The 26918-nt window shown below is 50.5% G+C and overlaps 1 protein-coding gene and 1 long non-coding RNA gene across 3 annotated transcripts in view; one reads left to right on the plus strand and one right to left on the minus strand.

The window, feature by feature from the left end:
* LOC135899640 (mitochondrial inner membrane protease subunit 2) overlaps nt 1-26918 on the minus strand; it is a 58903-nt gene that overhangs the window by 15186 nt on the left and 16799 nt on the right. The gene's annotated exons all lie outside the window — the stretch shown is intronic.
* On the plus strand, nt 10569-25671 carry LOC135899641 (uncharacterized). The gene is made up of 3 exons (XR_010563663.1): nt 10569-10621; nt 10700-10886; nt 25536-25671. It is a non-coding gene; the product is annotated as an uncharacterized lncRNA (long non-coding RNA).

Raw genomic sequence — 26918 nt, forward strand, 5'->3', positions numbered from 1 at the left:
TTGCCGTGGTAGGACGGTGAGAGTGTGGCCGCGTGGTTGTACACGTACGAACACGTGTCTGTGCGGCATTTATTGCTCCTAAAACATTGGTGATATATACTTTGCGGTATTTTAAGGATTTAGATTCTGTGCGTATCGGCTTTTGCTAGAAAGCACGTGCTCTGGAAGCTTCGGCGTTTGCATTAGAAAAAACTAAGTGCAACACATGCCAAGAAAGACGGCAAAGCGTGCAGTGCCCGGGGGGTATCTCAAGGCAGACGAGGTGACGGACGAGAATGGAGAGGAAACCGAGTCAATCGGCAGTCACTGTGATGTCGACGCTAGGCTAAAGAAAATGGAGCATTTCCAGCATGAGCCTTTGAAACAGGTCGAAGAGCTCAAAAATGAGCTAAATATACAGCATGATGCACGAAAGGTGGTGGAAAAAAAGGCTTCAAGCAGCCGACGATAAGCTGAACAGGGCCGCCATCGTAACAATGGAACGCAGTCTCCCGACGTGACAGGACAGGGATTGCCAGCAACGCACGTGGAATGCGTACAACGTGGGGTGGGAGCAGCTGGAAAAAGCTGCACCTACCTTGAGGACGCCACAAAGGAAAAGCAGGAACGCAGGGGCCAATGCGCCTTCTCAAGTCCGAATAAGGAGGAAAAGGAGAACAAAGGGAAGCAGGGAGAGGCCTCAGCAGTAGGAGAGCATGAAGGGGTGATTACTCAAATGATATTGCGCAACAAAAAACGACACGGATTACCAAGTTGCGCGGAATGCTGCTCTCATTAAGGGGTGATTATCGCCGGCGACTCAAACCTGTCTTGGTACCCAGAAGCACTTGTGGAGAAGGTGAAAGGCGATAAAAGAGTGGCGGTAGGGACATTACCTGCACGGATACTGGGTTCTGTCAAGGAGCGATCAAAAGCAAAGCTCGCTGAAAATGCCCATGGACGCTACCTTGTCGTAGTCGCATAAATCAGCGACAACAAACTCCAAGGCATCCCTGCCGGCAAAGGGAACTCAACGTGCCATTATCGGCCGCATTGTTTGCACAACAGCGCACTCGGGCCGTCTCAGCCAACAGTCATCGAGTGCTTCGAAGTGCCCCGGAGAATTAACAATGATTCGCGATCCACGAAACGCTAAACTGACGCGGACTCAACGTAACCGGCGAAAGCCCCGGCCCCCTTCAAAACGTTTCCAGCGGCGTGCGGCAGAGGGCAGCACATGAAATTGAAAAAGGAGGAATCGCGAGAAGCAGCGCGTGTGTGACGCTTGCGTGCGATTCACAGCAGCCGCCACACAAAGACCTCTGCTCATGCAGCGCTTTGTTTCCATAGTGACAACGCGCGTTACTCTGGCGCCACATCGTAGCCATCGTCACAGCCTACCTTGCGCGGCACTAGGCTTTTCTTCGCACGCTGTCGTTCCACCAACGACGAGAGCGGCCCTATGTCGCGGGCACGTCAGCGGCGACAACACCCAATGTCACGTCGAGCCTTACTCTTTCGTAGTCGCTCACCATCGCCACTCGCAGTGATCCCCGTCACACACGCTCGTACCGCGGACGAGCGGCGCTATCCCCACCTTACGGCACCATATTGGTGGCGAGGAGTTACGGAGTCGCCATCTAGCGGAAGCGCCTCGCTGGCGTAGTATGAGGGATCATAGGTTTTGCTGTCAGCGCTCACTGAAAACACCACGCGCGAGCTCTCCCGGACATTTCTGTAAGTACTTTCGAAACGAGAGAAGTTTTTTACTGTCTAAATAATAATCTTGGGCAAACTGAAAGCACACAATCGTTTACAGACGCTATCTCTTTACCGAATACGTACAGTGAACGCCACTGCGCGCGGTCGCCGCGATGGAGTCTCCCGAACCGGCTTCTTGCGTGAAAGGTAGGAAAACGCTGAGAGCAAGCTATGTGAAATATGTTCTTATAGTGTTTGTATAACTAAAGGGAGCGTAATAGAATGAAGCCTCAATGCAGCGATCGCACATTCCCAGCGACCGGCGCGTCTGGATGCTTGTCCGCGCACTGTTTCGCTTTCTCCGCGCACGCGTTTTCGCACCGTGCCATGAGCTTTAGGCCGCAGGATATGAACATTTGACAGTATACAAGCAACCATTGTTGCGTGGGTGTTATCAGAGCTGTTCAAAAATAACTTCATTGTAGAGACTTCGACGCCTACGGGGACTGTGATGTGCCGTCGCGACGATTCAATCTTATTTTTTCTTCTAAATTCTTCGACCTTTCAATATTATTTCTCGAGTTGCGTCGCACTGTATGTTTATCGGTGTTCTCTGCGTGCAGTTTCCCGCTGCTCCTTTTTTGTAATCCAGTGCATGCATTAATTCATAACACAAACATGACCATATGCCATGCTTTTTTAAAATGTGTTTCTTACCGCTGCCTTTCCACTCCACTCAACTTGCCAGTATCCATAGCATCGACAAATTCATAGACCAAACCGTCATGACATTAGTCCGGCAGCGGACTCGGGCGAGCGTCTCAGTGCGCATTTTCAGAGTACCGCAGACCGGGCGCCGTAGCAGAAATCTTCCTCGCGTCTGTGCTTGCTGCATACCCGAGTTGTAGCCGATGTTTGCCGTTTTTATGTTTCACGAGCCAAACTTCACGCAGCTTGTCCTGCGGCTACGTGTGAATAAGGCTGACTGCGGGCTCCGTTGCGTACATCCGGCATTGTGGCACCGAGCAGCAGTCCACCATGTTGCGCGCCTTCAAAGGCAGCCACTACCTATTATAGTGCTTTTAAGCGTTGTAAAGGAGACACTCCAAGCGGGAAGATTTCGCCACTAAATGAGGACCGCAGCGTACGAGGGAATTGAAACTCTCGTTTTCAGCTCGCTTCGGCGCTCCCGAAGCAGCCGACGCGGCCGCTATGTCCACGTGATCCCTCCTAGCACGTCACGCCGACGGTGGCGCCAGCTTTTCCAGTGGTGGAGCTCGAGGCCATATTGGCCTCTGCCCCTCCTCGGAAGCGCAGATGAGATCGCCCATGCGGATGCCCAGGCTGCCGGTAACTCAGCGAATGCGCAGGCCATCTCCCCTTCGCTTCTCCGCCTGATGGTTCCACTGCACCCTTCTCCTGCGCCGCCACCTTCCTTTCATCTCCCGCTGCGCTTGTTCGCTCATAGAGAGAGAGAGGTTCTTGTTGGGGAAGGAAATAATTGGGGTAAAGTGCAGTGCAGTAACTGTCTCTCAGATGAGGACACCTCAACCGCACTGCACAAGAGGGATAGGGAATCGAAAGAAGGGTGAGATAGACGCGGCAGCGGCTGCCCAGACAGCGCGCGTGGGCAGGTTGTTTACATTCGCTTATAAGGCGCGGCGACGCTCCTAGTCGTGGCGAAGCAGAGCTTCCTGTGCGGCGATAGCCGCGTCGCACATCTGGCGGACGTTGCTGTCGATGGCTGGGTACTGGTCCAGCACGGCACGGAGTGCAGCCGCGAGAGCGGCTATGAGCGCGTCCCTGGGGTCGCTGCTCGGTGCGGTTTGTGGGCCGCGTGACGACTCAGGAGCGGCCGTCTGGGTGTTGCGGCCACGCAGGGCGTCACTGTAGGATCGGCCCTGCGGGGTGCGAGCAGGCGTTGAAGGAGAGGCTAAATGCGACTCGTGCGATGTGGTGCCGGCCAGCTCAAGCGCTTTCTTCCTCGAAAGGGGCCGCTCGGACGAAGACAACAACACGGCCGCCCTCCTTTCGCGTTGCCACTCTGGACAGCTCGGCTCTGTCGAAGGGTGTCGGCCGCCGCAATTTACGCAGCGTGCCTTCTCCGCGGGGCAGTCTCCTGTAGGATGCGACTCACCGCAGCGGAGGCAGCGGGCGTCGCGGAAACAGGTGGCGCCGGCGTGTCCGAAAACGCCGCAGCGGTCACACTGTAGCGGTCGAGGAAGGCGGGCACGAACAGCGCGCAGTTGCTTGAAAAGCCGCACGCTTGGAGGCACGACACTCCCGACGAAAGTGACGGTGACGCTGGCGCCACCCCTCGAGCATGACAGCACCGCGACGGGCGCCTCTAGGTTTTCGCGCACTGTGTGGGCGTCGAAAGAAGGGTCGACCCCATGGATGACACCCACACAGGAGTTGTTGTGTAGAGCCTTGGGGCGCACCGTCACGCCGCCGAGGTCGCACACTTCGAGGAGGGGCGCCAAGTCGGCACCGCGCATCACGTCGGCAGCCACCACATTCCGGTGGAAGTTGACGCGAACGCGTCTCACGCCTGGCACAGAGGAGAGCTGGGCAGCGATACCGTCCCGTGAGAGTGCGAGGAAAGTCGCTTTGCGCCCGGTGGGACGGTAGAGGACCGTGACATCGGTATCGCGGGCGACGCCGTCGTCAACGGGTGGGGTGTGCGGCTCGAAGTCGACGAGCCGTCGACGACGGCGTCTCCTTCTTGCGGCTTGTTTTGGCTGCACCGCTGCCGGCTGGCAGGCTTGGGTATCCTCGGCGGCCGCGAGCAGCAGCGGAGAGTTTCGCTGTATGAGCTCCCCTGTTCCCTCAGCAGCTGGAGCAGGGGTGGGCGGCCGGCTCTCGTTGGGCCGTCAGCTTGGTCGTCGTCCTCGACGGTGGCAGGCGCCGAGCGCGAGCCCTCCCCCGCCGCGGTGGGCTCGATGTTGGTGAGTGGGGGCGACGACAGTGATGGGGAATCGGGCCGGACAGGACTTGCCTCGGGCGAGGTCGTCGCGTCCGTACCGGAGGACGAAGTGTCGGCCCCAATCATGCTTGCGGTTGGCAAGAAGAAGCTGCCGGCACTCTCGTCGGTGTCGCCGATCGACGCGCAGCTGGCACCGTCGTCGGTGGAGGCAGCCGAAGTGGGGGCCTCTGCGGTGGTGTCCGTTGAAGCGGACGGTGCGGCGTCGTGGCCGCTGGAAGTCGTCTTCGGCACATCAAATGGAAATGCGCGGAAGGGAGTGTCCGACAGGGGCGTAGCCAGGGGGGGGGGGCTTATGGGGCTTCAGCCCCCCCCCCGAAATTTTTTCGTGTTGTCCATGCACCGCCGACCAATGCGACCCCCGGCGCCGGAAATCACTCTGGATTTTGTCTAGAATGTCTTTTTGACGCTCGAAAAGACATTTAACCGCGAAGATTGCAAACTCGGGCTGGATTTCGTGGCAAGGCCCATAAGCGGGAGTCACATAACGCCAAGCAGTCCCATCCGAGCACAAAGTTTCAAGGGCGCTTTGATGGTGAGCGGGCTCGCCGCGGCATCTCACTGAGGCCACGGAATCTATGGAGCGCATGGATATCAATTGCAAAACTTTATAGGTATAAATCTCATAAGCTCTTGATGTGAAAGGTGCATTGACATTTCCAAAGTTGTGCTTTAGATTTTCAATTGCGGAACTTTGTGGGTTTAATGCTGTTATAAATATTTGACGCCAGAGGTCCATTGACTTTTCTAAAGACTTACATCGGAACATACAACGAGACAAGCCAAATCAACACACCAGCAGACGAGTTGACAAAGAAGGCAGCGAGGTCCAATGAGACGAAACGTTGGGGTGGTTCATTTGTGCCGTCATGTCATATAAAAAAACATCAACATTTTTTTTAACCTACGCCAGAACATCCACGTCAAGACTCTAAAGCCAGCCAAAGTAACTACCTTCTTATTTATTTTTTCTACTTTGACTTTTATTCGCGAGGCCACATTGAGCCTCTTCATTTTTTTTTTGTTCTCGCTATCCTACCCGCGAGCTGCCAGAGACAGCAAGAGCGCATACGTTTTTCTCGTATGGCCCCGACCACCGTGCGGTGCACTTCGGTGCGTGTTCGGTTTGCTCTGGCCGAGTGCATTTTCACCTGACATAGTTTTGGACGCTTTCTGGCTAGCAGACGAGAAAAAAAAAACAATGGTCGCTCGCCGCCATCAGTGTGGGGACTCGAAGGATTGCACCGCATTCCTTGAGCGGAACCTTTCCGGAAAGTCTTGTTTCGCCGCTGTAGGATACTGAGCATTATGCGTATGGTTCTCAGTGGACCAAGCGTCTCATGTTTTCTTCGGTATTCCTTCCGTAGCCCCATTAAGTGCCCGAAGTAGGCATTCGATTCTGGCCAACATACTTTCCTATGCGTTTTTTTTTTTTCATTTCGCTGCCTCCGCCTCATACAAAAAAATACATTGTTGCGGCGCAGCGAATTGTCGCATGGTGAAAGTTCGATTTTGATACTTCTTTTGCGGAAAGTAATGGGCGACGGGACGCTTCAGTTGCCGGATACGTTTATTATATTATTGCGAAAGCAATTACATGGACACTCCAGGCGCATTCCTGCCGTCGCCGTCGCCCTCACGTTTCGTATAAAGTCCAAGGGTGATAACATCGTGACCACGCGCTGCATGCTGTATGTGCGAGTGAAAGCGTAGGAGGGGAGGTAGAATGGGTGAGCCGACGATGGTGGCTCAGACTTGTGTGCGCAAAGGAGAAAAGCGGGGAGCAAGCGCGTCGCCTTCCGTCGCGCGCAATGCATCGGGGGGAGTGGATGGAATGGGGGCGGAATCTAGGATTCTGTGAATCTATGATTGTGCAACATGTTTATTTGCCTTGTTTGACGCAATATATACAGTTACTTCTTCTTACATACATAGACTCATTGGAGACTTAAATGTATACTTAAATATATTGTTGCGAGGTTTCGTGTATACATGCAGTGAACTTTGTTTCCAGTGACACTTTTTTGTCCTTTATCAAGCCGTATTTTCGCATTTCTAATGTACCAGGGCGAGTCAAATGAAAGTGAGCCTACCCTAACCACGCAATAATGGTTCGGCTCATTACCTGCGAGGCATGCGCGTAGGAGAATGGCATGTCCCATTTACAAAAGTGACACGCAGGTGTGAAAAATGTTCTTTAATGCTCTCATACACTGGGCTGAATGTGGTTGCGTCACATTATGGACACTTCAAAAGTTGAACAGCTCGGTGTCGCGAAGTTTTTGACAGATGAAGCTGTTTCCAAAACAGAAATTAATCACCATATGGCTGCCGTGTACGTTGAACACTGCATTTCACTGACCACTGTGAAGCGTTGGAGCAAACGGTTCAAAGGACGTTGCAAAGACATTCTAAGACCGGGCCAAAACCATCGTGCAATCGTCCCCCCCACAATTCCAAAGGTTCATGAGCTGCTGAAACAAGAACGGAGGATAAGCATCGATGAACTGGCAGACCGTCTGAACATCAGTCACGGTTCGGTTCACGCCATAATTCATGAGCTTCTTGGTTATTGGCTCTTTGGTGCGCAATGGATCCCCAAGATTTGGATCCATCGCGAGAAGACGGAGAAGTTTCGCGCTGCCTTGACTCATCTGATCGGGTATCACAATGAGGATGACGACTTCTTGTTTGCAACTGTGATCGGGGACGAACCTTGGTGCCACTACTACGAGCCTGAAACATGACGGCAAAGCTTACAGTGGAAACATTCGAATTTACCCCGCCCAAAGAACGTAAAGGCCATCATTTCCGCTGGAAAGGTGTTGTTGACTTTTTTTTTCGATCGAGAGGGTCCATTACTGATAGAATTCGCTAAATCTTGAGAGGCTATCAATTGTTTCCGATATTGTGAAACGCCAGAACGGCAACGTGTCGCAATCAAGAACGAACAACGTGGAAAATTGACGAATGGGGTCATCTTGTTCCACGACAATGCCTGTCCCCACGTCGCTTATGTAGTTAATAGAAAACTGGCAAAGTTCAAGTGGGAAACGCTGCAACATCCGCCATACAGCTCAGACCTGTCACCTTGCAACTTCTACATTTTGGGGCAACCGAAAGAAACAGCTCAACGGAACCAGATACAGACTTTTTGAAGCAGCAACCCAAGGAGTTTTATAAGACGGGAATCACGCTACTCGTTAGTCAATAGGACAAATGTCTAAATTTTCACGAAGACTACTTTTAAATAAGGTACCCCGTTGTTGGCTCATTCATTTGACTTGCCCTCATATATCTTGCAGAACTCCTGCTTTTTATGCGTGCTCTCTGTCGCGACTATAATTTCGGTGCAATTACTCACGATACACGACAAGGGACAGCTACTCCTGCGTAATACATTAGAACAAACGACAGCGTCATTGAGATTTTTCACTGGCCGTTGCATATATACAAAAATGTAAGAACGGTTCTTGAATGACAAAGTTTCATTAACATATTTGTCCTCAACTTGTTCAGTTCATTGCCTTTTAATTTTTCATATCAGTGGCATGCACTGCTTTCCTGGTTTCGAACTGATATAGTTCTAAAGTTCGTGTGATGTTTTATTTACTTAATAAATAGACAAAAAACATGGAAGCATTGACGTCAGTTATGTTGGGCACAATTTTTGGCACATACGAGCATAATATTTTATGAAAAAATACATATTTTACTTGTATTTACAGTCTGTGTAGCTTTCGAGAATTCGTTTGCAGCATCTTTGGCAATGACAATGCAGTTATTATTCATGTATTTGATCCCTCGATAAATTGTTTAAGAGGAAGCTTTAGCTCGGGCCCAATCCGACGCGGCCTATTCAAATACTTGTAAAACGTAGAAACGCTTTTCTGAGATAATCCTGCTAATCGCTTTTATTGAAATTGGTTGCATTTGAGAGAGAAAGCTATATCTTAGTGTCTGTTGGAAACAGAACTTCGATTTAGGGCCTGAATTTTGTTTAAAACATTTTGAAAAATTGGAAAGTTCGAAAAAATAGAAGCACGACGTTTACAAATTATTAGCTATACATGAAGAACATATATTTTGGTTCTGCAAACGGCATTTATTATAACAGTCAAGGCGGACAAGTTTGCTGTGTCAATTTGTATCTTACGTGAATTGGTTACGTTGTGTACAACGGTTCTGCAAAAGACGTATTTCCACAATACTAAATTTTTTTGAGATTCATCTGTAACATATCTATTTTGTCCACTGTAGATGTACTATTAGATGCAATTCACAGAATCGTGATATAATTTTTTATTGTTGAGTCACTGAGTTTTAAACTTGATAGTTCCGTTTTCTGAAAATGTTCAATTTTGGCCAATATTTAATAAATAATTGACCAGCTAAATGAAAAATTCGAAACCAGTAGTCACTAGATTTTAAGTTTTTCTTTCAAATGCAACAAACCTCATCAAATTTGGTGCAGTGGTTGCCGAGAAAAACGAATTCTTCTTTTATATGTGTTTAGATAGGAGCGCCCGAGCTAAAGCTTCCTCTTAAGGAGGAGGCGGAGCTGCAACGTGCAGCTATACATATATATATATATATATATATATATATATATATATATATATATATATATATATATATATTGGGCCAGTGGCGTAGCCCCCCCCCGAACAAAATTTCTGGCTACGCCACTGGTGTCCGAGGATGATGGGGCGCGCGCGGTCGGCGTCGCACTCTCTTGCGAAGGCGGGCATGACGGCGTGGAGTCCGTCGAATCAGCCGAGAGCGCACGCAGCGTACGTGCCTTCAGCCCGCGCTTCCATCGTAACGCGGGAGGCGATCCGCCGGTGCGTGGTTGTTGTCCACGCGGTGCTCCGAGTCGTTGAAGCCAGGAGCTGACTTCTTCGGCCTCTTCCGATGCTGCTGCTTCGGAGCGTCACCCATGAGATGGGGCCTCCGAGTAGCAGCGTGCCTCAGGGAATCGAGCCAGCTGCCGTGCGAGCCCTGAAAAGGGCTGCGCTCGTAAGCGCGGTCGAAGGCGGAGACGTACGCGCGCAAGAAGTGGCGGGCGAGCCGTAGTCGTCGCAGCGAGGGACGATGCGACCGCTCGCTTCGAGTGTCCGGGAACGTCTCGCTCATAGCGTCCTCGATCACCCGCACCGGTGCGCACCAGGGCGCCTAGGTGCGCACTTTCATCCTCGATCAACCGCACCGGTGCGCACCGACCATCCTCGATCACCGGAAGCGCACCCTGTTGGAGCGCTTTTCCATTGCCCCGTCTCGCACCGAGAAAATCGGCGATGCGCCGGGGTGCAATCCCAGCAAGCACTGCGGGACGCGCGCGCGCACTGCCGACTGCAGAACCGTGGATGCGCTGGCCCGATAGCTGCGGTTGCAACGGAGTTGACGGAGTTAGCCAGTGGAGATGTCGGCAATAAGAAAGGAGGCGCTGCTAATTGCCGCAATCGATGAGCTTTCTTCAAGCTCGTCTGACAGCGAAGATGGCATGCTTATCGACCTCGTCCAAAAACGATGTGGTGAAGAGCGGCCGAAAGTGGACAGGTTCGTTGAAAGGGTCGTCAGGTACGGGTCGTCAGGATTAATTATAAGATCCATTGGTGTTTGCTTGCGACCAGGTATGTCGGAGCACACAGTTTGACAAGGTTCGAGCGCTTGCCTCAGATACTCAGCACCTGCAAACAACAAAATGTGTGCGCGCGCGTGTTCGCGCACGTCTTGCGCGCCAGGGACAAAGTAGCGCTGCATGCAAGCACCCTGCAATGGGTGCAGTTTTGTCCTCGATGTTGACCCTCCGCAGTGCGCCACCACGGCGGTGCAAGGCGCACCATTCCGGTTTCGGGGCAACCCCGGGGCAAGGTGATCGAGGACGCTATCAGTTACACCATCGGACAACGCCGACGCTCGCCGCAAGAACGGGCGCGCCGCGCTCTGAAAATATTGGTAAGCGAGTGTTCACTTATTCTGCTAACGTTTGACTGCCCTGTCCGCTAGTAGCACTATCTTGTCCGTATGCATCAGCCCAGGAACCCTCTGTAGTGCTTCTGTGCGTGCTCGGCCTGCCCAGGCGGTGTGTACCATTACCCCCTGATGCGTGCACCCGCTTGTCGCTTCCCTACTGGCATCCTGCGCTACCGATGGCGGAGCTGCGAACGGCGATCCAGTGACGTCAGAGGGAGGACTCGTCTTCGTCGCCTGCTACGCTCAGGCAGGAACAGCTTCATTTTCATGCCTTTACTCGCACTCTGACTGCGTACTCGCGTATGGCGGCGCTCTCCAATTACTATCTGTATTCTTTCTCAGTGTTAGTTTTATTATTGGAAGCATTATGAGGACGACAAATCTTAAATATTAAATGTATCTTCCATATAACCGCGCGATGTGATCACCCAGTGGCTCTGGCGTTGTGTTGCTTAGCACGAGGCCGCCGATTCGACCTCTTCCGCGGCGGCCGCATTTCGATGGGTGGAAACATGCACGCTCGTGTGCACTTATATTTAGTTGCACGGTTAAAGGGACACTAAAGCGAAACAATAAGTAAGTTTAGACTAATGAAGCATTGTTTGAGAACCCTGCAGGCAGTCATGTAAAAAAAGTTTGATTATTAGATGAGAAAATGAAGGTCCAACCATCAGTATTTGAATTTCGCGCCGAAACCCCATCGCCGGTACGTCAGCATGACGTCAGGGATTCAAACGTATGTTTTCGCATTTGGGCCGCGTTGGCTGAATAAAGGTTCCCGAAACATGCCATGGTTAATATTTGGTTCCTTTAGAAGACAATGTAGTCAATCTGTACCGCTATATTTAATTAGCAGGCCCTAGAAGCTGTCATCAAAATGGTCACAGCCCGCAGGTGCGGGACTTCAGTAGGCATCGCCACCCGTATTTCTTTATTGCGCTTTTTCTGTGCTTACGAAACGTCTTATTGTTGTAAGAGTTGTGGTTTTGGTGTTTTACAACGGTAATTTACTGATGCAGAAGAAATTATGTTTCACTTTAGTGTCCCTTTAAGAACCCCAGGTGGTCAAAATTAATCTACTACATGGCTGATAAATCATAGGGTGGTTCTGGTACGTAAAAGCTTATATATATATATATATATATATTGGTTTTTATGATCCCATCTCTCGCGGGCAGCGACAACATCTCGGGAATAAGTAATAAAACTTCGCACCGAGCGAGCAGATGAGTCTAGTCAGCTTTAGAAATAAAGCACGATCGCAGGGCTCATACGCAAAATTTGACAAAGCGACATTGTAGTTGAATGCGAATTTCACAGTGCGCTCATATATCCAGCCACATGGTGTTGCAAATATTAAACGTTTTCTCACAGCAAAAGTATCACTATTTTACTGAGAAGCGGTTTACCTTGGAGACTAGTGGAGCGCCACGCGCTATCGTTCGCAATGGTCAAGCATGTTTTGCAGGAGTTTCTCAATTCCTCTACTCCCGAGCGCTCCGCAAGGTATGTCATACTAAGCTACTTATGAAACTTGAGACTATATTCAGAAGTACACACGGAAATCAATTGCTTGGCTGGATAAGAGACTACCTGCATCTGCGGTCCAAGTTGGTTTCACTTGATCAAGAGCACTCATCTTCAGTCGGTATTTCCTCCGGCGTCCCACAGGGCTCCGTATTAGGAGCACTTTTATTCATTGTTTACATTATTGATGTCGTGAATTTTCTTACTAACACTGCTGTTAAGCTCCGTTTGTATGCAGACGACTGTGTCTTGTACTCTAAACATTACCAGTGTCAATCACAAGGAGATGCTGAATAATGCGTTCTATACTTTGTGTAACTGGAGTAAGACATGACAAATGGAAATTAACTTCAATAAACGGTATCTGACCTCTTCGAACAAAAACCCCTGAATTTCGCCTACAGTAATGGCGGGAAGATTTTGACTTACGTCAGCGAGTGCAAGTACCTTGGTGTAACTTTTTCTTCCCTCTTAAAATGGCACAGGCACGTCGATTTCCAGAACACTAAAGCGACTTCGACATTTAAAAGGAACACTAAAAACAGCAACCAAGGAATGAGAACTAGCACCTCGTAAATCCCTCAAGCCCAGTCGAGAATACCCACCTATTGTCTCGTCACCTCGCATCCAACGTTTTAAAGCGTGAGGCTGTGCAGAACAAAAAGCAGTTAGATTTATTTCCAACTGATATTGTCACGTGGTAGTGACGGCGAAGAAAGCAAAACGGCGAATGGCGAAACTAGCGTTTTATTGGGCGAACTTGTGCCCACAAGAGCAAGTCACACTCAAAGGAGGGCAATATGGGCGTATTGCGCTGGAGTTTGGGGTATAGCAGCGGCGCCTGGTGGCGGCGCGTGAAACGTTATCTGGGTAGTACCAGCTTGGGTAGCATTGAGCCCAGGCTGTGGCGAAGCACGTTTCTAGCCCGAGTTTTTGCGTCGATTCGCACTTTTTTCTGTCCTGTTGCGAGTGAGAAAAGGCTTGTCACTTCTCACAGACCACGCCGACAGCGCTGCGAACTAGCCGCAGCCTATAGTTTAAAGAAAACGGACTCTCCGTGGGATGTAATGCTGGATGCAGAAGGAATCGGCGACGCCGATCCGGAGAAACCTAGCTCAGCCTCGAAAAAGCGTCACCGCAGTGGCGTAGCTAGGTCGTCTAGCACCCGGGGCCCATAGGTATTCTGTCACCCCCCTCGCCCCCCGGGTGTAGCCGGCGGAAAGACGGGTGTGTTCAGATGTATATGACACCCCCCCCCCCCCCTTACTGGTCCCTGTCAGGATTGGGGGCTCAATCCCGTCGCTCGTGATCCGTTGTCAAGATTGGAGTGCGGCATGAATTAAAAGGTAGCTGGCCCATGCCGTCGTCCAACTTATCCACGCTGAGGACGTTGATGAAGGGAAGGACTGCTTCTCATCGAGAACGAGGAATATGGGTTTATTTAAAATATTTATATCAGTCTAACATGACTGTTTGAGAAAGAGTGCCAGTCCAACATGACTGCTCAAGAGAACGAGTGTTCGTTTCGTCAACGCAAACTAGCCGCCTCCCGCAGGACGGCCTAAGCACACAAAGGCACACACATTCGAATGTCCGGAGCCGACGTCAGAGGGGCCCCGTAGCACTCGGAGCCGTTCCGGGTAGCGCGTTGGGGCGTTTGCGAACTATAGTTGGCCCGCCGAGCTCATTCCGTCACAAAGTCGATTTAGTCACGCTGTGGCTAGAAGTTGGCGGCGAAGCTCCCGATATGTTGCCCTCATAGTCGTAAGCGGGTGGCAATCTTGCACGGCAGCTGGCCATTCTTAACAGCGCCGGAAGGTTGCCTTCATTGTAGTAAGTGGGTGGCAATCCTGCACGGCAGCTGGCCATTCTTAACAGCGCCTCCATGGCCCGAAAAATCTCGACTGTCTAGCGCTGACAACCGCTGGGCAGGAAGAGAATGGCTGGTGGTCAGGGGGTGATTGATGCCTTGGCTCGCAGCGACCACTTGTGCATTGATGTCACCGCCCCAAAACATCCAACAAAGACAGGCAACTGCAAAATGAACCCCACAACACGGCTCTGCGACGAAATGACGTACATTGGCTCTTACTTTAGACTCGCTAGGCTTCAAAAAAAAAACATAAGTGCAGAAACAAAAAAAACGCTGCATTTCGCTATGCCAAGTTCTGAAGCGATTTCGTGCTGACAAATTTAGCAATCATGGGGGGAATCCTGCTAAATGAGAGATCTTCCTGGCTTAAAAAAAATTAACACTAGTAACCCTAAAATTTAGGCGGGACCCCCAAACGCAGAATTCAAATTAGCCTGCTTAAACCATCCGCACTGCTATGCAACTTTCCCTTATATCTATCTAACGGAGAAGTTGTACTCTTGGAGAGTGATGCTCCATCGGAGCAAGCGGCCATTTTTGTGTGACATTTCATTGAGCCACGTCAGAGGACAGTGAGTGGTCTCGAAGATGAATTTCGCTCTGTACAAGTAACACGACAACTTCTGGGCGGCCCAAACTAAACAAGCGCATTCCTCCTCTGAAGCGTTGTAGGCTTCCTCCCTTACATTTAGTTTACAGCTGGCATAGAGGATAGGATGCTCCTCGTTATCGTCGCCGACCTGACTAAGTACCACGCCCATACCTCTGCCGCTTGCGTCGCATTGAACTATGAATTCCTTTGTGCAGTCTGGCGCGCGAAGCACAGGACGAGAAACCAATAGCGTTTTCAAACTTTGGAAAGCGTTCTCTTTGTCCTTATCCCAGTGTACGTTACTCGGTGCTCCCTTTCGGAGGGCATCCGTTATTGGACTTGCCATTTGCGAGTAATTCGGAATGTACCGTTGATAGTACCCCACAAGTCCCCAAAATGAACGAAGGTCTGTTTTCGTGCGCGGCTGAGAAAATTCTCCAATCGTAGCTATTTTCAGCTCGGCCGGCCGTCTCACGCCCTGACCGACAACATGGCCCAGATAAGTAACCTGCGGACAACCAAACCTACACTTTTCCGCTTTCATCGTTAAGCCGGCTTCCCTCAACTGTGAGAATACCTGTTTGAGGTGCGATACGTGTTGTTCCCAGCTGTCCGAAAAAATTCCCAAGACTGGCGTCGCATACAAACCAATTCATACCCGCACCTAAACCTCTTACACAAGCAGCACCCGACATATTACAACGACACCTGCCCGTGGTGCGGCGCGACGCCCACGCTGGCCCACATAACGTGGGAATGTACGGCTCGGCCAAGCAACGTCAATTCACCTTTTCTAAGCGTCACAGACTTCGTACGGCAGTGGGAGGCACTACTCGCAAGCGAGGATCAGGGGAGCCAGTTGGCCCTCCTGGACCAAGCTCAGCGAGTCGCAAGAGCCAGTGGAGCCCTGGACTGAGGGCCCCACCCAGACCTGCCATAACTCCGATTAACTGAGTAATAAAGTTTTTTCTCTCTCTTTTTTTCTCTCCGAAAAAATTGCTACATCATCAAGATATGGCAAGGCGAACTCCTGCAGGTCTTTTAGGACAATATCCATTAACTTAGAGAAGCTAAACGGCGCGTTCTTCAGCCCGAAGCTGAGTGCGAGAGGGCGAAAAGTGCCCACAGGCGAGATGAATGCGGCATAGCGGTTGGCACTTTCTGAAAGGGGGACTTGCCAGTACCCCCGCACGAGATCTATAGTTGAAATGTATTTAGCAGCGCTAACTCTTTCAATTCGTTCCTCAATGTTGGGTATCGAGTACAGCTGATCCCTAGTGATGGCATTTAACTTCCTGTAGTCAACACACGGACGAGGGTCCTTGTTTCTCAGGTATTTGCGGTGACGTGTAGTCACTCTCAGCGGACTCAAATAACTCCCAACTCTAGCATGCGCTGTATCTCTGCCTCCATAATCTCTCTAGTCTTGGAGACACCCTGTAAGGCTTTGATCTTACTGGTTCGGTTGATGTCAGCTCAACTTCATGCGTTATTAGTTCGGTTCTACCCGGCCGATCGCTGAATCTGTCGAGATATTCCCCTGACACCTCTTTTAGCTCATCTAGCTGCTCGGGTCTTCGAGCGTTCGAGCTTACCGAGTGTTCTACTACTTCTTCTAGGCCGATTTCAGAGTTGGAGGTCACCCTATACTCCTTAAACTTGGTACTAGTGCCATCTGTTCTTTGATGGTATAGTTAACGACTCCGCTCCGCTCTATATACGGCTTCCTCAAATTGCAGTGATATATCCTCACCTCCTTCCTGCGACCGGGCATTTTCAGAGCATAGTTAGTATATGAAAGATTGTGCAACACTTTAACGGGCCCGTCCCAGTGAACTTCAAGCTTGTTCTTTCTTGAAGGTTTGAGGATCATTACCTGGTCTCCGGCGTTAAACGTACGAAGCCTCGCATTCTTGTCGTAATAGAATTTGGCGTTCTTTTGAGCTACTCCCATGTTCTTTCCGACTAGTTCTTGGGTTGCGCTTAACCGTTCCAGCAATTTTAGCACGTATTCAACCACTGTTGGACTCTCCCCTCTTTCCTCCCACATCTCTCTTAACATTCTTAGTGGAGAACGGAGTGTCCTCCCATACACTAGTTCTGCTGGCGAGAACACTGTCGCTTCATGTGGAACCGTTCGCAAAGCGAACAAAGTTGCCGGCAGACAGTTCTCCCAGTCCTCTTAGTGCTCGTAACAGAGCGCACGCAAAACTCGCTTATGCACCGAATGCCACCTCTCTACACTGTTTGACTGAGGGTGATATATCAAACTATGTATTAACTTTACTCCGCACTTCTGCAAAAATGTGGAAGTCAGTGCGCTCGTGAATACTGACCCTTGATCTGCCTGAATTTCGGCTGGAAACCCAACTCGTGCAAACACTGTCAAAAGCGCGTCTACTACTTCGGTGGAGCTGAGCTCTTTCAAAGGGATTGCTTCTGGAAACTTGGTAGCCGGACACAGCATGGTAAACAAGTACCTGTAGCCCGATTTTGTTTTTGGAAGAGGCCCTACCGTGTCTATTACAAGTCGTCTGAAAGGCTCTGTTATTAAGGGAACTACCTTCAGTGGAGCTTTCCATATCTCTCCTGGTTTACCAGAACGCTGGCAGGCGTCGCATGATCTTACAAAGTTTTCTACGTCTTTGAAACAGCCAGGCCAGTAGTATTCCATAAGCAATCTTTCCTTTGATTTGTTTATGCCTAGGTGGCCGGACCACCCATTTCCATGACAGAGACTCAAAAGGGCCTCCCTGTACTTAGTAGGTACGACTAACTGATCTAAAATCCTACCCTTTCGATCTCTGTAGTTCCGATACAACAATCCTCCTCTCTCATGTATCGTCACGTTACGCCTAGCAATGCCTTCTTTAGCTGTATCATGTAATTTAGCTAAGCTCTCATCATTCTTTTGCTCGGCTGCCAGTGACTCTCTATCCACACGTAAGAGCTGATCAAAGTTCTTTGAGGCCGGTGATAATAACGACCCTGCCTCGCTTGTGAGTGCGTCAGCTTGCTCTTCCTGCAGGCTAGAACTTTGACACTCTAGTGCTACGCTCTATTGAGCTGGTCAGCTGGCAGGCTCTCCTCAACTGTTCTTTTGTCGCTCGGGCCTTGCTCGGATTCGGGTATTGAAGTTATCCCCTTTTCTGCTTCCGCTGGAGGAGCTTGTGCATTTTCAGCCGAAAGCGCCGCGATCTCACGAGCTTGGCCTCGGGTCAATGCTTGTACTATGCCCTCTCCCAGTTTGAGCCCTTTGTCACGCAGTAACTGATTCGAACGATTCGAAAAGATATAATGATACTGCAGTGACAAAAATTTGGAAACTGCAGCCTCAGTTTCTAGCTCCCCGAATGGTCCATTGATTTTGACTTTGGCCATGGACAGACAGACGCTGTGTTCTTCTACAACCTTTTCATCTACCAAGTCATCTAGCGTAACGTAAGATGGATGGACAATGTCCATCGTGGCGGCACTGTCTCTTAGCACTCGGCATGGTTTTCCATTAACTTGCAGGTCGTGAAGATATGGACTTAAAAGTTCCATATTCTCATCTTTTTCCTCTACGTAGGAGAAAACTACGCTAGGCTTCCCGCAGTTTACAGCTATATGTCCCAGTTTGTGGCATTTGTAACAGCGAATTGGTCTAAAAGATTCGAATTTTCTTTTCTGTTCTTTTTGTGCGGTTTCTCCGTTAAGTTTGTCCTCGCTCTTTTCCGCGGGCTTTTCCGCCATGTCTACAGGCTCCGATCGTCCAGTATGCGCACCCCTTTTGAACGGAAATGGTTTCCGCGGTCCATTTCGACCGTCCAAGTTTCCGTCCTCGGCGTTCAACTTTCTACGGGTTGCGTACTCTTCGGCCCATTCGGCCGCCCTTTCCACAGTGTTTACATTCCCTCTGTCTTGCACCCACAGTTTCACAGCTTGGGGGATGGTTTTGTAAAACTGCTCTAGACACATGCATTCAATGATCATGTCTCTGCTGTCGTACGCTTCCGCGCCTTTAAGCCACTCGACTAGGTTGGCCTTTAAGCTATATGCAAACTCCGGATATCCCTCGCTATCTTTCTTGCCTGTGCTCCTAAACCTTTGCCGAAAAGCTTCGGCTGAAAGGCGGTCTTTCTTCAGGAGACTAGCCTTAACTTTTGCTTGCGTAATCATATGCATCCTATCTGGCGATTACTTCCGCCGCCTCAAGGCGCGCTCACACTAGCGGGAAAGCGCGCGACGCAGAACGTTTCCCGCACGCCGCTTCCCGCACAAACCGGTTTTTCTCCCGCAGACAGGCTGCTCTGCCGTCCCGCAGAGCGATGGGTCCTGTACCTATTTTTGCCGTGCCGCTGACGAGAACAGCCAATGGGGGCCGACCGTGAACCGTGACGTCGGTCCCAGTTCAGTGACCCCGTCGGCGGAGGCTGTGCGCGTGCTGCGGGACACTCGGCGGTTGCTCGGCGCGCTGTCCTGTGTGTTCCTGCCTTCTGTCATCGTCTTTTTGCGCTACCCCTTCAAGATGAACATGCGACTTGAGGATTTTGAGCGGTTCCTGGAGTGTATTCGGTCATATCCTTTTCTTTATGACAAGATGCATTGCGACTATAAGACACGGATGCCAAGATGAACCGATGAGAGTTAATAGAACTGGAGTTCGGCCTGACTGGTAGGTTTATTTCGTTGTGGAGGGTCTAGTATACGGTGTCGACCCCGGTGTCGGTCAGCATGAGGAAAATTTTTTCTGCAGCTTCCGAAGCATCATCAAAATTTAGAAATGCCAGGGATCGCTGGCACAGACGAGCACAGACTTTACGAATGCATCATAAGAAACAACACTTACTCGCGGAAGTAAGCCTCGTCTTCCGCCCGCAGCCGTGGCGCCTGCCCTTCTTGCTCTCGACGGCGAAACATGGGTCGCACCCAAAATCGGCGCTTCCGTGCATTCCGTGCACGACGACGGCGCAGAAGCAGCGAACAAGCAAGTATGAGTACGTTTACCGTAGCCAACAGCTCATCGTTCGAACCAGCCATCCTCGTGACAAAAAGGGCGACGCGAGGAGACCTGGCAGACGGTCAAGACGACCACGTGGGAAATCTGGTGTCACATGACTATCCCCTTCCCCTCTCTGCTCGTTAGGGTCCTCCCTCAACGCCTCCTCTCTCTACATTCCAAGAACCGCAGCGAGAAAACGCGCGCAGTGTGATCGTCATTAGAGAGTTTTAGCTTGAGCGTTTTTACGGCCAGCGGGGCGGAGCGGGCGAGCGGATACACCAGCGGAGAGGCGCGCGAGAAAATAGTGGGCCTCTTCGATTTTCACAGTTCTGGCAGCCCGCTGGTAGCCAGACGGCAGCCAGCTAGTTCCGGTTCTGACAGGAAGTCACGTGGGCTGGGATCCCAAGACAACCCGAACCTGCCCGAAGTTTGCAAAATCGAACGCCGGTACAGCTGGCCAAATGTAAACATGCTACCAGCATGGCAGCGCCCGTCGAGGCCGACGCGCACTCGGCGTAGTCGGCTCATTTATGCGTTGCCACCTTGAAAATGTATAGTTGCATTCAGGAATACGATCGCATTCGCGCGACTCGTCGCAGGACGCGTACTGGGACAACCTCGCCTTGCGCAGCGCAACAGATGGCCTCCGACGCGGCAGATGACAAGACGCGAAATCGTGATTGTATACTCGAAAGCGATAGCTGGAAGATCCCTGTTCGCAGCGATCACGTCGCCCACCGGCGACATTGATGAGTTGGCGCTGTATCATCACAAGACATGAGAAAGCAGGTTATCGGGTACGTCTCATACGCATAAAATTTCGCGCCGACCTGCTTGGGCTTCGGTTTCAGAAAGTTTGTTGTGGTTGATGGTGCTTCTCATTTAAGGAGCTGGACGCGGCTGGCGCGTGAAAATGCACGGCGCCTGTGACCAGCGAAACGTTTTACACGAAAAACAACATTGGTCGCAATCATTAGAGCAATAAGCCAATGTACGTGTGTCTAAATGTACCGAGTGCAATCAGTGTATTCTTAGATCAACGGCCTGCAGTTCGAACACATATCGGTTTCGAGCTGCCACCTAAGCATACGACGGAGAGACGGAAGCATACGACGGAGAGACGGAGCGAACACGGGCTAACTGCAAAGCCTTCGCTAACTGCAGAGAAAGGAGAGATATACATACACGAAATATGTGAAAAGGAACGCCACCAGAGAAAGACGAAACTAAGATGTACCGCAATGTGTGAATGAGCGTCTACAACTTGCGTGGAACACGATGCAGATAACATGCACGCATGAAGCGCGGCGCGCTGTTCACCGCCGCGAAGAAGCAATCAGGGGACACACACACACAAAAGCTTCAAACGGTTCACCACGGCTCGCATCACACCGCTTCGCGATGCGGAACGGAGCGTTAGCATCTAAAAAGATAACGCTAGAAGTAAGGAAATCCGGAGATGACCGTATACAGTTGGCTGAGCGAGATAAATTTAAGTCCCCAAGCGCCCGCGTTGAAATCCGTGAAGTCCCCGTAAAGATGGCGGCGAGCGCCCATCGCCTCTTTTAGTCGTCTGCTAGCCAGAGAACTTCCAGAGAGCAGCCAGACCAAAATCGTCCTGGCAGGTTCTGGCAGCCCGCGGGTAGCCAGAACCGTCCAGCGCGAGCAAAACGAACGCCCGGCGGAAGTGCGTAGCGCGGTGGGCGGAGCAACCCGAGAAAAACGAAGACGCTCTGGCTGGCTCTGGCAGCCCGCGGGTAGCCAGAAGTGGAAAATCGAAGAAGCCGAGTTTTAGCCGGGCGGATCACCCGTCTTTTCGAGCGGAGTAGAGTCACTTAGAGTTACTGTATATGCTACCGCAGGTAGCAGAGTTGCGCGTCTGTTTTATCCCGCCGCTAGCGCCCCTATTGGCAGAGCGTCATCACGTGGTAGTCAAGCAACCGTGCATTGCGGAGAAGCAGATGCCCGGGCCAATTTTTGTATTTCCCGACGCCGCCGCTGCAGCGAACTGGATTGACACAAGTCAAATTCAAAGCGAATCCGGCCGATCTTGGCGTTCGCTGTTCGCGTGCGCGCTAGCTGCGGAGCAACAACACAACGTGCGCAGCGCATCTCACAGTTGGTTCATCGCAGTGTCCGCGCAGTCCCATCGGAATGATATAATGACCGGGTGCTCTGCTCCCGTCTGCACGAATCGCTCTGAAAGCGGAAAAGCTTTTTATTCGATCCCATTCAAACTCATGCACCACACTGCTTTCACAGAACTGTCATAAAAAAGTCAGCTCACATTTTCAGGATAATGCACAGCTTTGGTTGCTGTTTCTGAACATAAAAGAGGTTACACAACTAAGTAAAGATATTTCATCTACTACTGCTTATGTGAAGCAGGATGCAAGAGGAATTAATGTCGTTATTTACCATACGGTAAGGGCCTTTACTGTGTTTTGCAATATTACCCATATTGTAGCTATGTCAATCCTGTGAGAGAAAAACTTTCACTACACTCCCACAGAAGGTTACTTTTCGAATCCCTGCAGTGAAAAGGCACATAATGAAATGGCACTTGAAGGTGTGGCTGATATCCAGTGCCTGCTAGTAGGTGGGTACGTTTCTACAGCAAATTTGATGGGGTACCAGAGTCGAAATACTAATGGTTGGTCATTGATTCACCAGTAATATTTAAGACTACCTACACGTTGAGAGCTTTGGCACATAAGCAGGTATGCCAATTGCAAAACCCAGTATCCAGTGCAGCGCCGGATTATGGGCCCAGTGCCGCGCGCTGAATGCTGGGCAGGTGCGGCGTACTGGGAGGCACTGGGTACTGGTGCGAAAAACAGCTCTAGCACGTTAAATACGCGGTGCCTGGACACCGTATATATATTTTTGAGAACAGAAATAAACAGAGCATTTTGGCGCAATAAAAAAAAACGAAAAAAGAAAGCAAGCTCCGACGAGGATTCGAACGCCGGACCTGCAAATTCCAAGCCCGATACTTTACCACTACGCCACGCCAAAAGCAGAACGTCGGCGCTTGATTTTCTACGTCAAGGACTAAGACGCAGTTTTAGTTTCACAGAGATAAGTCTCGCTCAGCCAAGGTAGATGCGCTATCGCCCAGCAACTAAAGCTCACGCCTGTACCACAAGGAAAATTTTGCTGTTCATATTCAGTAGCTTGCTCGGAAGTGCCACAACACCGATTTTCACTTGCGATTGGCATTTTAAAGTCCTAAATGAACCGCCGACCCGGGACGCTGTATGGGCTGTTACTACCGATTTGGATAGCCGTTTGTTGTTTTTCACGCGAAGGATCTGCAACGTTTTCTTAGTTCAGTGATGCCTTTCAGTCGACACGTCTGTCTATTCATATATCTTCGTCAGAGAAGCGCAGGCTAGGACTGTGATCCTTCGGCGACAGCACATATGTGTTCATGACGCGTCACATCGGCGCTCATCGCTACTTGTGCTGTTTGTGCGCTCATGCTACTTGTGTTTATTTAAGGACACTGATGCGAAAGCTGAAATATTGTGATTTATTCTTCTTAGACTTCTTGATTCCTGAGCCTAAACGCGCCGAGAGCGTGCAGACGGACTCGGCGGATACGCTTGGCATAAGCTTCGGTGGGGACCGATCTCGGCGCCTTTTCTTGACGATCTTATTCAGTCAGCTGTTTCGATGCACTTTGTTTGCGATTAGGCGGAAAATCAGTCCACAAGCGATGCAAAAGCGTCCACGGTCGATCGACGATACGGTAGGCATGTCGCCTGCAAAAACAGAGTGCGGCTTCGCCGCATAGATATGGTTGCTTGCCAGGCAAGATGGCGGACCTACGCGCAACTCTGCTACCTGTGGTAGCATATACAGTAACTCTAGAGTCACTTGCTCTGCTGCTCCACCTATTGGTCACAATTCGAGTTAGAGTGAAAAGAATATCAATTAAACCTGCTAATAATGCGCTGAAACTGTTTAATAAAGGTAGGTTATGTGTTTTTAGTTCGTTATTTGGTTAAACTTCTAAACGGGCCTGAGCAGCGGTCGCCGTCGACAACGCAGCAGCGCCGGCGCCACTGTACCGGCGCTTGTGTTGACGGCTGCCATCTTGAATACCCATACACGCCCGCGCGCTTTTACGCACGCTCGCGCGCTGCCTATCGCTCCGCTGGAGAGGGCTTCCCAGCGGGCGTAAGCTGCGCTCCGTAAAAACGCTGGCCGGCCCAGCGACGTGCGCATGCGCAGTGGCGTCTGCGCTCGTCCGCTCCGCTCCGCTGGCCGTAAAAACGCGCAAGCTAAAACTCTCTATTAGCTGCGACGCAGCGGCGTCGTTTACGCTGTGCCGCTGCGGGAAGTCTCCCGCTAGTGTGAGCGCGCCTTCACACGGCAACGTAGACAGCAACCGCTGTGGCCATGTACTCGGGCCGAAGTTCATCTTTTCGCAAGTCCTTCCAAAATTGCTTAGAAACAAGCCTATGTCGGTCCCGACCTCAAATGGCTTTAATAGCCTGTCCATATGCGGTATAATTCTGCCTCACTTGATCGTCCCAGAGCGCCTTCACTTCCTTGAGACAACTCCAAACGTTTGCTTTCAAGTTCAAGTTGCATTTTTCTTAACTCGCGATCTTTATCGCGTTCCTCTCTCTCTCTCTTTCCCGTTCTTCTCTGTCCCGTTTCTCTCTTTTTTTCAGAAGTTCAAACCCCATTCCAATTTCTTCCTCTCTGGCCTTTTCGGAAATTAGTTCCAATAATTCCGATTTTAGCATTTCCTTGCGCACATCTAGGCCAAGTTCCTCGCCAACAATCAACAATTCGTCTCTCAGCAGTGTCCTTAACTCCATGATTGCTGCTTTACTGCCTTGATCCTGCTCTCTAAATCTAGCTAGGAAAACATAACCTAGCTAACACTCAACAATCTAGCTTCCCTACTGTTCTAAACAGAACAACCACAAAATGAAGCCTAGAGAGTCAAAGCAAGAACCAAGCACTCACCGCAGTCACAGCACCACGTCGCAAAGTCCATCTCACCGCTGTCAGCCAGTTGTCAGGATTGGGGGCTCAATCCCGTCGCTCGTGATCCGTTGTCAAGATTGGAGTGCGGCATGAATTAGAAGGTAGCTGGCCCATGCCGTCGTCCAACTTATCCACGCTGAGGACGTTGATGAAGGGAAGGACTGCTTCTCATCGAGAACGAGGAATATGGGTTTATTTACAATATTTATATCAGTCTAACATGACTGTTTGAGAAAGAGTGTCAGTCCAACATGACTGCTCAAGAGAACGAATGTTCGTTTCGTCAACGCAAACTAGCCGCCTCCCGCAGGACGGCCTAAGCACACAAAGGCACACACATTCGAATGTCCGGAGCCGACGTCAGAGGGGCCCCGTAGCACTCGGAGCCGTTCCGGGTAGCGCGTTGGGGAGTTTGCGAACAATAGTTGGCCCGCCGAGCTCATTCCGTCACAAAGTCGATTTAGTCACGCTGTGGCTAGAAGTTGGCGGCGAAGCTCCCGATATGTTGCCCTCATAGTCGTAAGCGGGTGGCAATCTTGCACGGCAGCTGGACATTCTTAACAGCACCGGGAGGTTGCCTCCATTGTAGTAAGTGGGTGGCAATCCTGCACGGCAGCTGGCCATTCTTAACACCCCTTGCACCCGGGGCCCACGTCTCCTCGCCCCCCTGTTGCTACGCCACTGCGTCACCGTCGTTACTTCTGCGTCGTGGGCTGCCATGAACAAGAAGGCCTTAATCCCAACATCAGATTCTACCGTTTTCTTTAAGTCCTCCCGAAGCAGAGCGTCGGGTGCGCTTGATAGCTGCAGTTCGTCGCGCTGGGTAAGCGAAACTTCGCGCCATGCTGCGTGCTTCGCCTGTGATTCAACTGCGATGGGCTTCGCTCTAACTCATCGCCTTTTTGCCGTGCAGGTAGTCAACCTTGCCCTGGCCTGTTTTTCGTCTACCTACGCCCTAACCGGACCCGAAGTACCAAGAATTCACCGTTCACTCCTCTCGGACTTACCCCCTCTCCTGTCTGATCCGTCACCAGCAGAACGATTGCCCGCGCCCTTGCACAGCAGTCCTGTAGTGTGTTCTTCAGAGCATCCAGTCTGCGCACCGGACGGGCCTCTTGGATCACAAGCCAGCAGATCGCCAACAGCATCAAGCGAAGAGTATAAAAGGCGCGGCGCGCTCTCAAGTTCAACAAATGGCCACAGAGGGCGAAAAATCAATCGAGGCGTGTTTCAGCGTAAGCGCGCAAGTGGAGATACTGTAATTTGGTCGAATACTTTAATTTGTGCTTTTTCTGCTAGGGGCGCTGAGCATGCTGAATTTTTTACTTTACACAAACCATTGACATAAACAATCGAGGTGTCTAAGGATGTTTTGTTACCTCAGGCAAATAAGCAGTTGATTTTTTTAAAATTTGGTTGTTGAAGCTGCTTTTTAGTCATAGCGTCATGGTTTTTGTACTTGATTAACCACCGACAGCCTATTGGCATCGATGTGTTTCCTGGCCGTTGGCGTTCGAATACTACGGCGGTAAAACATTTTCGAAAGCATGCTTTCGTCTGCGAGTCATTACATAGACTTGCTGTAAAGAGGTCTACTCTTGGCAAAAAATAGTGCCTCATTTTGTTTAGGCGTTGATTATCATAATGAGTGCGGCGGAGGTTGAGGGAGTACGCTTGAAGGTACGTTTTTATGCCGTTGATCTCCATAACACCATAAATACGCAAAGCGATGTCACAGAACACCCGATCATTGTGTGTTCTCCGTCATCGCTTGTTTGCTGTACGCCTACTAATTCTTCATTTCTTCAAGTGTTGAATCCTCCTTTTGTCCTTGTTCTCTTGTGCTTCACTTACAGTATGTCGTTCCGTCAGCTGTAATGCACATTTGCAAAACCAATACGTTTGATAAGACGCAGTGGTTGTCATAATTTCACTACACATGTATTAAGCTGGCACATGTATGGTTCAGATACAGATGCCTGTATGCGGACTTGCACGACGTTGATGCGGAGATTAGGATAATTATGACAGAAGCAGCTGACGGCCGTAAGCTGTTGCGTTCTTTCCGCCAAACTACCCGGCCTGGTAGTGCTGTAAAGATGCTGTATAAAAGTGACACGCGGTGACAGGGAAGTTATTATACTTAGCAGCTGACCGTACATTTTGTAGCTTAGGTCTTCTTTCTTGTGCGTTTGTGCTACCCTTATTAATGAGCCATTTCTTGCCTATGTTCTTGACTATGTAACCGCGTTTGTGGGATGCGTAGACGTGTGCTTTTTGTTGTACTTGTAAAATG

Source organism: Dermacentor albipictus, unplaced genomic scaffold (assembly GCF_038994185.2).
Source record: "Dermacentor albipictus isolate Rhodes 1998 colony unplaced genomic scaffold, USDA_Dalb.pri_finalv2 scaffold_16, whole genome shotgun sequence".
NCBI lineage: Eukaryota > Metazoa > Arthropoda > Arachnida > Ixodida > Ixodidae > Dermacentor > Dermacentor albipictus.